We start from the raw sequence: 9,310 nt of genomic DNA, 5'->3' as shown, positions 1-9,310 counted from the left end.
ATATACGAATTAAACAACTTAAACATCACAAAATCGTAACCCCGATTTACCCAATCAACAGGTGACCCCCCGAAACATCGCGAGGGCCTCCCGTGGCCGGAACCCCGTAGCCGCTAGTGTCGGAGCACAACCCGTCGAACAAGATCTTCCCCAAGGAGAACAAGAAGTAAGCCAGAACCGAGGAGGAAGTCAAGAAGGAGAACAACTACCACCACCCCACCCCTCGGAGACCTGGCGCAGATCATCCATAACCAGACCCTCATACTGGAGACTCTGGCAAATACCCTCATTAACCGGCAGCCACGAGGGCAGAATATGAACGACAAGCTGACGGCCTTTCTAAGGACCAAGCCACCTACCTTCGCCGGATCCTGCAACCCGTTGGATGCTGACGACTGGTTGCGGGTAATTCAGAGGAAGCTCGAACCATTCGAATGCCAGGACCGGGATAAAGTCCTTCTGGCAGCTCACCAGCTCACCGGAACAGCATTATCCTGGTGGGAAAACTATTGTGCTGCAGCCGAAGATGCCTCTACCATCACCTGGGGAGAATTTGTAAGGGAGTTCCGCCGCTACCACATCCCTTCGGCCACTATGAAGCGCAAGGCGGATGAATTCCGCGCACTACAACAAGGGAGTATGACGGTGGAAGAATACACCCACCGGTTCATAGAATTGGCCCGATACGCGCCGGAAGAGGTGAACGACGACGACAAAAAGCAAGACATGTTCAAGAAGGGGTTAAGCCCAGAGCTCCGGACCTTGCTTACTCCCCAGATCTATCCAGACTTCAACACCCTGATGAACAAGGCCATCCTCACAGAAAGGGCTAAGGCCGAAGAAAGAAAGGACAATAAACGCAAATTCTTGGAAAGTAAGGCTCGCCAACAGGACCGCTTCCAAAAGTCGAGGAACTCCAACTACACTGCACCAAGGTCCCAGGCCCCAATGCAGTATAGGACTCAGTCCCAGGTGACTGGATCACGAGCCTCTGAAGCACAGCCTAAGAGTCAGAATACCATGAGGGCCCCGCAAAGCAACACAAGTCTGGCCGCCTCTGACAACAACAATGTTAAGGCTTGTTTCAACTGCCGTGAAATAGGGCATTACATCGCCAATTGCCCTTATGCTAAGAACAAGCCGGCCACATCAGCCTTCTCCAACACAGTGAATGGGCCCAGACCAGCCCTGACCGGTGCCAACCGAGTGCCTGTCCGCAACAACGACGGCAGCCAGCAGGTGAAGCAGCAGTCATTTGGACGAGCCCGCGTCAACCACATCGACGCGCAGGAGGCTCAAGAAGCTCAAGGCGTAGTGCTCGGTGAGTACCTGGTCAACTCAGCTCTGGCGACAGTATTATTTGATTCTGGAGCATCACATTCGTTTATATCCTCGAGCTATGTGGAGAAACACAAAATAGCTACAGTACTACTAAAAACACCCCTATTAACCCGGACGCCTGGAGGCGACATCAATTGTCATTTAGGTTGTCCACGGGTAAGGATCAATTTAAGTGGGGTAGACTTTCTAGCAGATTTGGTAGTACTTAAGCTTGGGGGAATAGATGTGATCCTTGGGATGGACTGGTTAAGCCGACACAATGGTCTCATAGGCTGCACTGACAAAGTGGTACACCTAACAAACCCCGAAGGATTACAAGTGATCTGCCATACCCGGGATAGTAAGTTTGACCCAATGATGTTTAGCATGGAAGCCCAGCCCTTAGAAGGAATCCCGGTAGTGAACGAATACCCAGATGTTTTTCCCGAGGAACTTCCCGGTATGCCACCGGACAGGGATATAGAATTCGTCATCGACCTTATCCCCGGAACCTCCCCTATAGCCAAGAGACCCTATAGGATGGCAGCCTCGGAATTGACGGAATTAAAGAAGCAACTAGAAGAATTGCAACGAATTGGTTTTATCAGACCAAGCTCGTCGCCATGGGGAGCCCCGGTTCTGTTTGTCAAAAAGAAAGACGGGAGTATGAGGATGTGTGTAGATTACCGGGCACTGAATGAAGTTACCATTAAGAATAAGTACCCCCTCCCCAGGATTGATGACCTGTTCGATCAGCTAAAAGGAGCCAAGTACTTTTCCAAGATCGATTTAAGGTCAGGATATTTTCAGCTCAAGATTAGGGAAAGTGACATCCCTAAGACAGCTTTTGTCATCCGCTACGGGCAGTTTGAGTTCACTGTAATGTCCTTCGGACTAACCAATGCCCCTGCCTATTTTATGAACCTCATGAACAAGGTATTTATGGACGAGCTGGATAAGTTTGTCGTAGTCTTTATCGACGACATACTTATCTACTCTAAGAGTATTCAGGAGCATGAGCAACATCTGCGGGTAGTATTGGAAAAGCTGAGGACACACAGGCTCTATGCTAAGTTCAGCAAGTGCGAATTCTGGCTGGAAAGAGTAGCTTTCCTTGGTCACATCCTGACCGCAGAAGGCGTAGCTGTGGACCCAGAGAAGGTCGAAGCAGTCTCCAACTGGCAGCGACCAACTAACGTTAGTGAAATTAGGAGCTTCCTTGGGTTAGCCGGGTACTATCGGAGATTTATTGAGGGATTCTCCAAGATAGCCCGACCCATGACGGAACTTCTTAAGAAGGAGAAGAAGTTCGCCTGGACGGAAAGTTGTGAAAGAAGTTTTCAAGAGTTGAAGCGAAGGTTGACAACCGCCCCAGTGCTGACCCTACCGGACATTCATCGGGAATTTGTCATTTATTGTGACGCATCCCGACAAGGATTAGGGTGCGTACTGATGCAAGACGCGAAAGTCGTCGCATATGCCTCCCGCCAACTCAAGACTCATGAGCAGAACTATCCGACCCACGATTTGGAACTAGCAGCCGTAGTGCATGCCCTTAAGATTTGGAGACATTACCTGATCGGGAATAAGTGTGAGGTTTACACCGACCACAAGAGTCTGAAGTATATCTTTACCCAGCCGGATTTAAATTTAAGGCAGAGAAGATGGTTGGAGTTGGTCAAGGACTATAATTTGGAAATTCAATATCATCCCGGAAAGGCGAACGTGGTAGCCGATGCATTGAGCCGAAAAACCTATGGACCCAAGGATGACCACCTACGCGAGGAAATGGCACGATTAAACGTACACATTGTCCCGCAAGGTTCCAGCCATGTGCTGAACATCCAACCAACATTAGAGGATAAAATTAGAGAGGCTCAAAACTCGGATCAGGAGTTAATAAAGATCTGCAAACAAACTGGAGAAAACAAAGCACCGGGTTTCAGAGTAGATGATAAGGGGATATTGTGGTACGAGGATAGGATTTGTGTGCCCCGGAATGGAGACTTCCGACAGCTAATCCTGGACGAAGCCCATAACTCGGCCTACTCCATCCACCCAGGATCCACCAAGATGTATATGGACATAAAACAAAAATATTGGTGGAATGGAATGAAGGCGGATATTGCAAGATTCGTGGCTCATTGTGACACTTGTCAAAGGATAAAGGCCGAACATCAGAAGCCGGCAGGATTATTGCAACCCTTGCCTATCCTGGTATGGAAGTGGGATGAGATAGGGATGGACTTTGTAGTGGGGCTGCCCCGAACACAGAAGGGACACGATTCCATATGGGTAATTGTGGATCGACTCACTAAATCGGCTCATTTCATACCAGTACGAACCAATTACGGTGGAGAGAAGCTGGCAAAACTCTATTTAGAAAACATAGTAAAGCTACATGGAGTGCCTAGTAGGATTGTCTCAGACAGAGGGACCCAATTCACCTCTAGGTTTTGGAAAAGCTTGCACCGATCCATGGGTACAAAGCTGGACTTCAGCTCGGCTTACCACCCGCAGACGGATGGTCAAACCGAGAGGGTGAATCAGATTCTGGAAGATATGCTGAGAGCGTGTGCCCTAACCTACGGGAAAGATTGGGAACAAAGTCTGTCGTATGCGGAATTCTCGTATAACAACGGTTACCAAGCCAGCCTAGGCATGTCCCCGTTCGAAGCCCTCTATGGTAGAAAGTGCAAAACTCCCCTAATGTGGTCGGAAGTAGGAGAACGTGCCCTAGAAGGACCCGACTTTATAAAAGAGGCAGAAGAAAAAGTAGCGGAAATCCGCGAGAAACTGAAAGCAGCTCAGTCCCGGCAAAAGAACTACGCGGACAAGAAAAGGCGAGAAATGAGTTTTAACCCAGGCGAGTTTGTTTATCTCAAGGTCTCGCCTATTCGAGGGACGCGAAGATTTCAAGTGCAAGGAAAATTAGCTCCTCGATACATCGGGCCGTACCAAGTCCTAAAAAAAGTCGGAGCAGTGGCATACCGACTGGAGTTACCAGAAGAAATGTCGGATGTACACCCAGTGTTTCATGTCTCGCAATTAAGGAAGTGTTTGAGAGTACCCGAGGGTGAACACGTGCCGGTAGAAACAATAGACCTGCAACCGGATCTACGGTACCAGGAAGTACCGGTCAAAATTCTGGACACTGTCACTAGAAGGACAAGGAACTCCGAGGTACGGATATGCAGGGTTCAATGGAGCAGACACGGAGTAGAGGAAGCAACCTGGGAACGCGAGGAGGCTCTAAAGAAGGAATTTCCCTATCTGTTTAGAAGTCAGCCGAATCTCGAGGACGAGATTCAATTAAGTGGGGTAGATTTGTGACGCCCTGAAAATCCGCCAATTTAAATCGCGTGTATCGTTTGAAAATGCTCATCGTCAAAACCCTAAAACGACCCTTGCCCCGCAGCGCCCAGCAATCCGACGTCCGCGCAAGATCGCTTCCCGCAATCGGCGCCGACGCAATTCATCTCCCCCGCTTTATCGCGCGCGTGGCCGACCGGCCGCGACCGCCGCCGCGATCGGCGCCGACGCCCCCTTCTCTCTCTCTCCCTCTTTTTCCTCTTTCCTATTTCCCCTCTCATTTCCCTTTTTCTTTTCTTTTCTTTCTCTCTTTCCTTTCTTCCTTTTCCTTTATTTTCTTTCCTTTCTCCCCTTTTTCCCTCCTTCTCCCTTTTTTTTTTCCTTTCCTCCTCCTTCCCTCTTCCTCCCTCCTCCCTTGCCGCGCGCCCGAGCACTGCTTGGCCGCGTGCTTGCTCTGCCGTGCCACGCCGCGACGCACGCGCACGCGCAACGCGTGGCCGTGCGCCGCGCCGCGCCGCCCGTCGCCACGTCCTCGCCCTGGCCCGCGCCGAGGCGCGCCGCACGCGCACGGACGCCGCGACACGCGCCGCCGCAGCCCTTTCCCCGCGCGCGCTCGCTGTGCCCCGCCGCTGACGCCGCACTGTGCCCGCGCGTGCCGAGCCGTCGCGTCGTCCCGGCCTCGCCGCCCGCGCCGCCGCTCCACGACACGGGCACCATTAAGGTGCCCCGCACCGCCCGCCTGCCCCTCCTCACCGGCCACCGCCGCCACCCACCTTGGCCGCCTATAAAAGGGGCCGGGGAGCACCCCGGCACCCCCACGACCGCCACCGCCCGCCTAAGCCCTCGCCTCCCCCGCTCCAACGCCGCCCCGACGAGCCGCCCTGCGCCGCCGCTCCTGCCCCCGTGGGCACGCCCTCTCACCGCGCCCCAAGCCGAGGTAAGGACGGGGATGGGTCCCCCGCACCTCCCTCCCCCTTTTCCCCCACCCGCTGGGCCGCCATCGAGCCCGGGCCGCCGGGGACGGCTGGCGCCGGAGCTCCCCTCCCCTCTCCCTTGTTTCCAGTAAGGGGAGGAGGAAGAAGGCGGCTCTTTTATGCAAAACCCCCTGGCCTTCTCTGTTTTTCCGAAAAGAATCCCCTTTTATGTGGCAGGAGCCCCTGCTCTTGGTTATTTAGAAAATAACCCCCCCCCACCGTGTAAACCAATGTCAAATAAACCCCTACGCCTTCCTAACACACCCCAAATAGTCCAGGAAATTACAATCAAGTCCTTTCTATAGCAAAACTAATTACGAACGAGTCCCTGGACCCTGTTTAACTCCTGAAACCACCTTTAACCCGTCATTTTATGTGCGAAACGACCTCCGATCGACCCGAAACTTTACCACTCCGTTTCTAGTATAGTTTTGGCCATGCCATTAAGAAACCACCCAAAGATATCACCCCTAACTCCGTAACTAAATTATTTCCGATTCAAGCCCAACGATAAAAGCTTTTAGTTCTTTCGCTTGATTGTGCGTCTGTTTGTTTGCGTCGTAGGACACGGAGTGAACGACGAGAGTTCCGACCGCGACCAAGCAACTGAGGACCAGTTCTGCGACCCCGAACCCGAAGGACAGTGCTTCGATCAGGACTTCCCGCAAGGGTTTGACGATGGCAAGTTCAATTCCACCCTTTGATGCATGTTTCTGTCCTAGTTTTTATAAACACAACCCAGAGGCCTGTTTTATAAAATTGCATGGTTTTGCTTGCTGAAAATATGGTAGGATAGCCACCCTTGTTTGTGATAACCATACCTTGACCACTTGGTTTTATAAAGAAAATGCGTGTGTTTGGGAAGGGATAAAATGTGGTTTTGAAAAGTGAGTTAGACGGGATGGATGGCAATTCTGTGTGAATTGCCGTTGGTGTGCTCGTACCTGTGTGGTTGAGCGTGGAAGGGAGATATCCATCTTGTCACCCCTAAGGACCGAGTTGATGTGACATCTCACCTAGCTTCTTGTCGTGCGAGCCACTTGACCGTTGTATGGGCAACGGCTTGGCCTAGCCCCACTAGTTAGTCTGATAGCCATCAGGAGAGCTGGGAGCAACGGGTGATCAAGGAGACGGGATAAGCTCTGTGTGACTTATGCCCTGGTTAAACCTCGGTGGTAGGTCGAATGACCCCTTGATAAATCCCGTGGTGGCTAGTAAGGTCTAGCTAAGGTGGGTAAGGGCTTCGATGGGATCTGCACCGGCACTAAGGTGTTCGTGCTGTGGTACCCCACCTGTGGGTAAAGTTGCACACCTCTGCAGAGTTTAAAATCTATTCGAATAGCCGTGCCCACGGTACTGGGCAAGTTACGGTGTGGTCACATAACTAGTGTTTATCTTGGGAATGGATGGGCTAGTGTGAGTTGTTTGGAAAGTGTCCGGCAGTTGTGCCGTGTGCTACGGCGGACGGGGAGTCCGGTAGCAGTTTAAAACTGGGATCCTGTGTGGATCAACATCGTGTGCTCCTTGGTATTGGAAAAACTTGTTTTGAAAAGTGTTTTCAAAATGAACCCCTGCATATAACCGAGTTTTTCCGCAAACAAACCCTAACCGTAACCTTGGATTGTCCTTTGCATTAATTTCTATACCCCCTCCGTGGGTGTGATTGGACTTGCTGAGTACGTTTGTACTCACCCCATTCCTATTTTTACAGTGGAAGACCCAGACTACGTCCCCGAAGACAACGAGTAGGGTTTCGTCCTGCACCCAGTCTTGCCTGTGGGTGAGGTCACCGTTGGAGCTCCGCATGGCGCAAGACTCTGATGATCCCCTGTTCGTAGTTAGTGTAGTAGTATGGGTTTTTGTTGTAATCCTCGCGATAGTGGCGCTTCACTGCCCATTACCGCGAAGAGTTGTACGGTGATGCACCATCTGATGTAATAAAAATGTTATCAGCCTCCTGGGACTGATAAAGTAACACTTTTAAGTCTTCCCTGATGGGGGGACGCTTCACATTCTCCATGTCAAACTTCTTCAACATATCTTTGGTATACTTGGTTTGACAAATAAAGGTTCCTTCCTTGAGTTGCTTGATTTGAAAGCCAAGAAAGAATGTCAACTCTCCCATCATGGACATCTCGAATCTCTTCGTCATGATCCTACTAAAATCCTCGCACCAAGATTGATTAGTAGAACCAAATATAATGTCATCGATATATATTTGGCACACAAAAATTTCTTTGTCAACCTTGCGAGTGAAAAGAGTAGGATCGGCTTTTCCTATCTCAAAGCCTTTCCTTAAGAGAAAATCCTTAAAACATTCATACCATGCTCTAGGAGCTTGCTTAAGCCCATAGAGCGCCTTATGGAGCTTGTAGACGTGATTAGGTAGCTTAAGATCTTCAAAACCTGGTGGTTGCTCAACATATACCAATTCGGAGATTGGTCCATTAAGAAAAGCACTCTTCACATCCATTTGGTATAGCTTGAAATCATGGTGAGTTGCAAAGTCAAGCAAGATACGAATTGACTCAAGCCTAGCTACGGGTGCATAAGTCTCACCAAAATCCAAACCTTCGATTTGTGTGAAGCCTTGAGCAACCAACCTTGCCTTGTTTCTTGTTACCACGCCATGTTCGTCTTGTTTGTTTCGAAAGACCCACTTCGTTCCAATGACGTTTTGCTTGGGTCTTTCTACCAAGGACCAGACTTCATTCCGTGTGAAGTTGTTCAATTCTTCTTGCATGGCCATCACCCAATCCGGATCATCCAGAGCTTCTTCAACCTTAAGTGGTTCCAAAGAAGAAACAAACGAGTAATGTTCACAAAAGGTTGCTAAACGAGAACGAGTAGTTACCCCTTTGTTTATGCTTCCAAGGATGTTATCTACGGGATGATCCTTTTGGATAATTTCATGAATTCTTGGATGAGTAATTTGAGCTTCATGTTGTATAGGCTGGACTTCTCGTTCACCCTGAGGTTGATCTTGATGTGGAGATGACGGTTCATCTTCTGTAACCCGGATACTCCGGCACTCTGTCCGGATACTCCGGATAGGGGATCCGGAGACTCCGGACATATTACCGGAGTTTCCGGGTTGCGCCGCGGAAGTCGATGTAGATGACCCTTTGAACATCAACACATCATCATCGTCTTGATCCTCTTGTTCTTGTGGCTTTATTTCACCAGTGGCAAGCTTCTTGATCACCTTGTTTGGTGATTCTTCCATGCCTACAACATCATCGACTTGCTCTTCTTGAGAGCCATTAGATTCATCAAATGTCACGTCACACGCAACTTCAACACAACCGGAGGTTTTGTTGAAGACACGATATCCATGAGCATTTGAAGCATAACCAAGAAGAAAACCTTCATCAACTTTAGATGCAAATTTAGAGTTCTTGGGTTTCTTATTAAGAATGAAGCACTTACTTCCAAAAACTCTAAAATATGACACGTTAGGCTTTTTACCAAGTAGAAGCTCGTAGGCCGTCTTGTTCAAGATGTTGTGAAGATAAAGACGGTTGATAGCGTGGCATGCCGTGTTGATTGCTTCCACCCAAAATTGATCCGAGACCTTGTATTCATCAAGCATTGTTCTTGCGGCTTCAATGAGAGTTCTATTTTTCCTTTCAACAATTCCATTTTGTTGTGCAGTATATGGAACGGAGCTCATGCCCAATGCCCTCTTCTTCCAAGAATTCTTC

This window comes from Panicum hallii, chromosome 9 (assembly GCF_002211085.1).
Source record: "Panicum hallii strain FIL2 chromosome 9, PHallii_v3.1, whole genome shotgun sequence".
Lineage (NCBI taxonomy): Eukaryota > Viridiplantae > Streptophyta > Magnoliopsida > Poales > Poaceae > Panicum > Panicum hallii.
Note: the sequence above shows the minus strand (reverse complement) of the source record.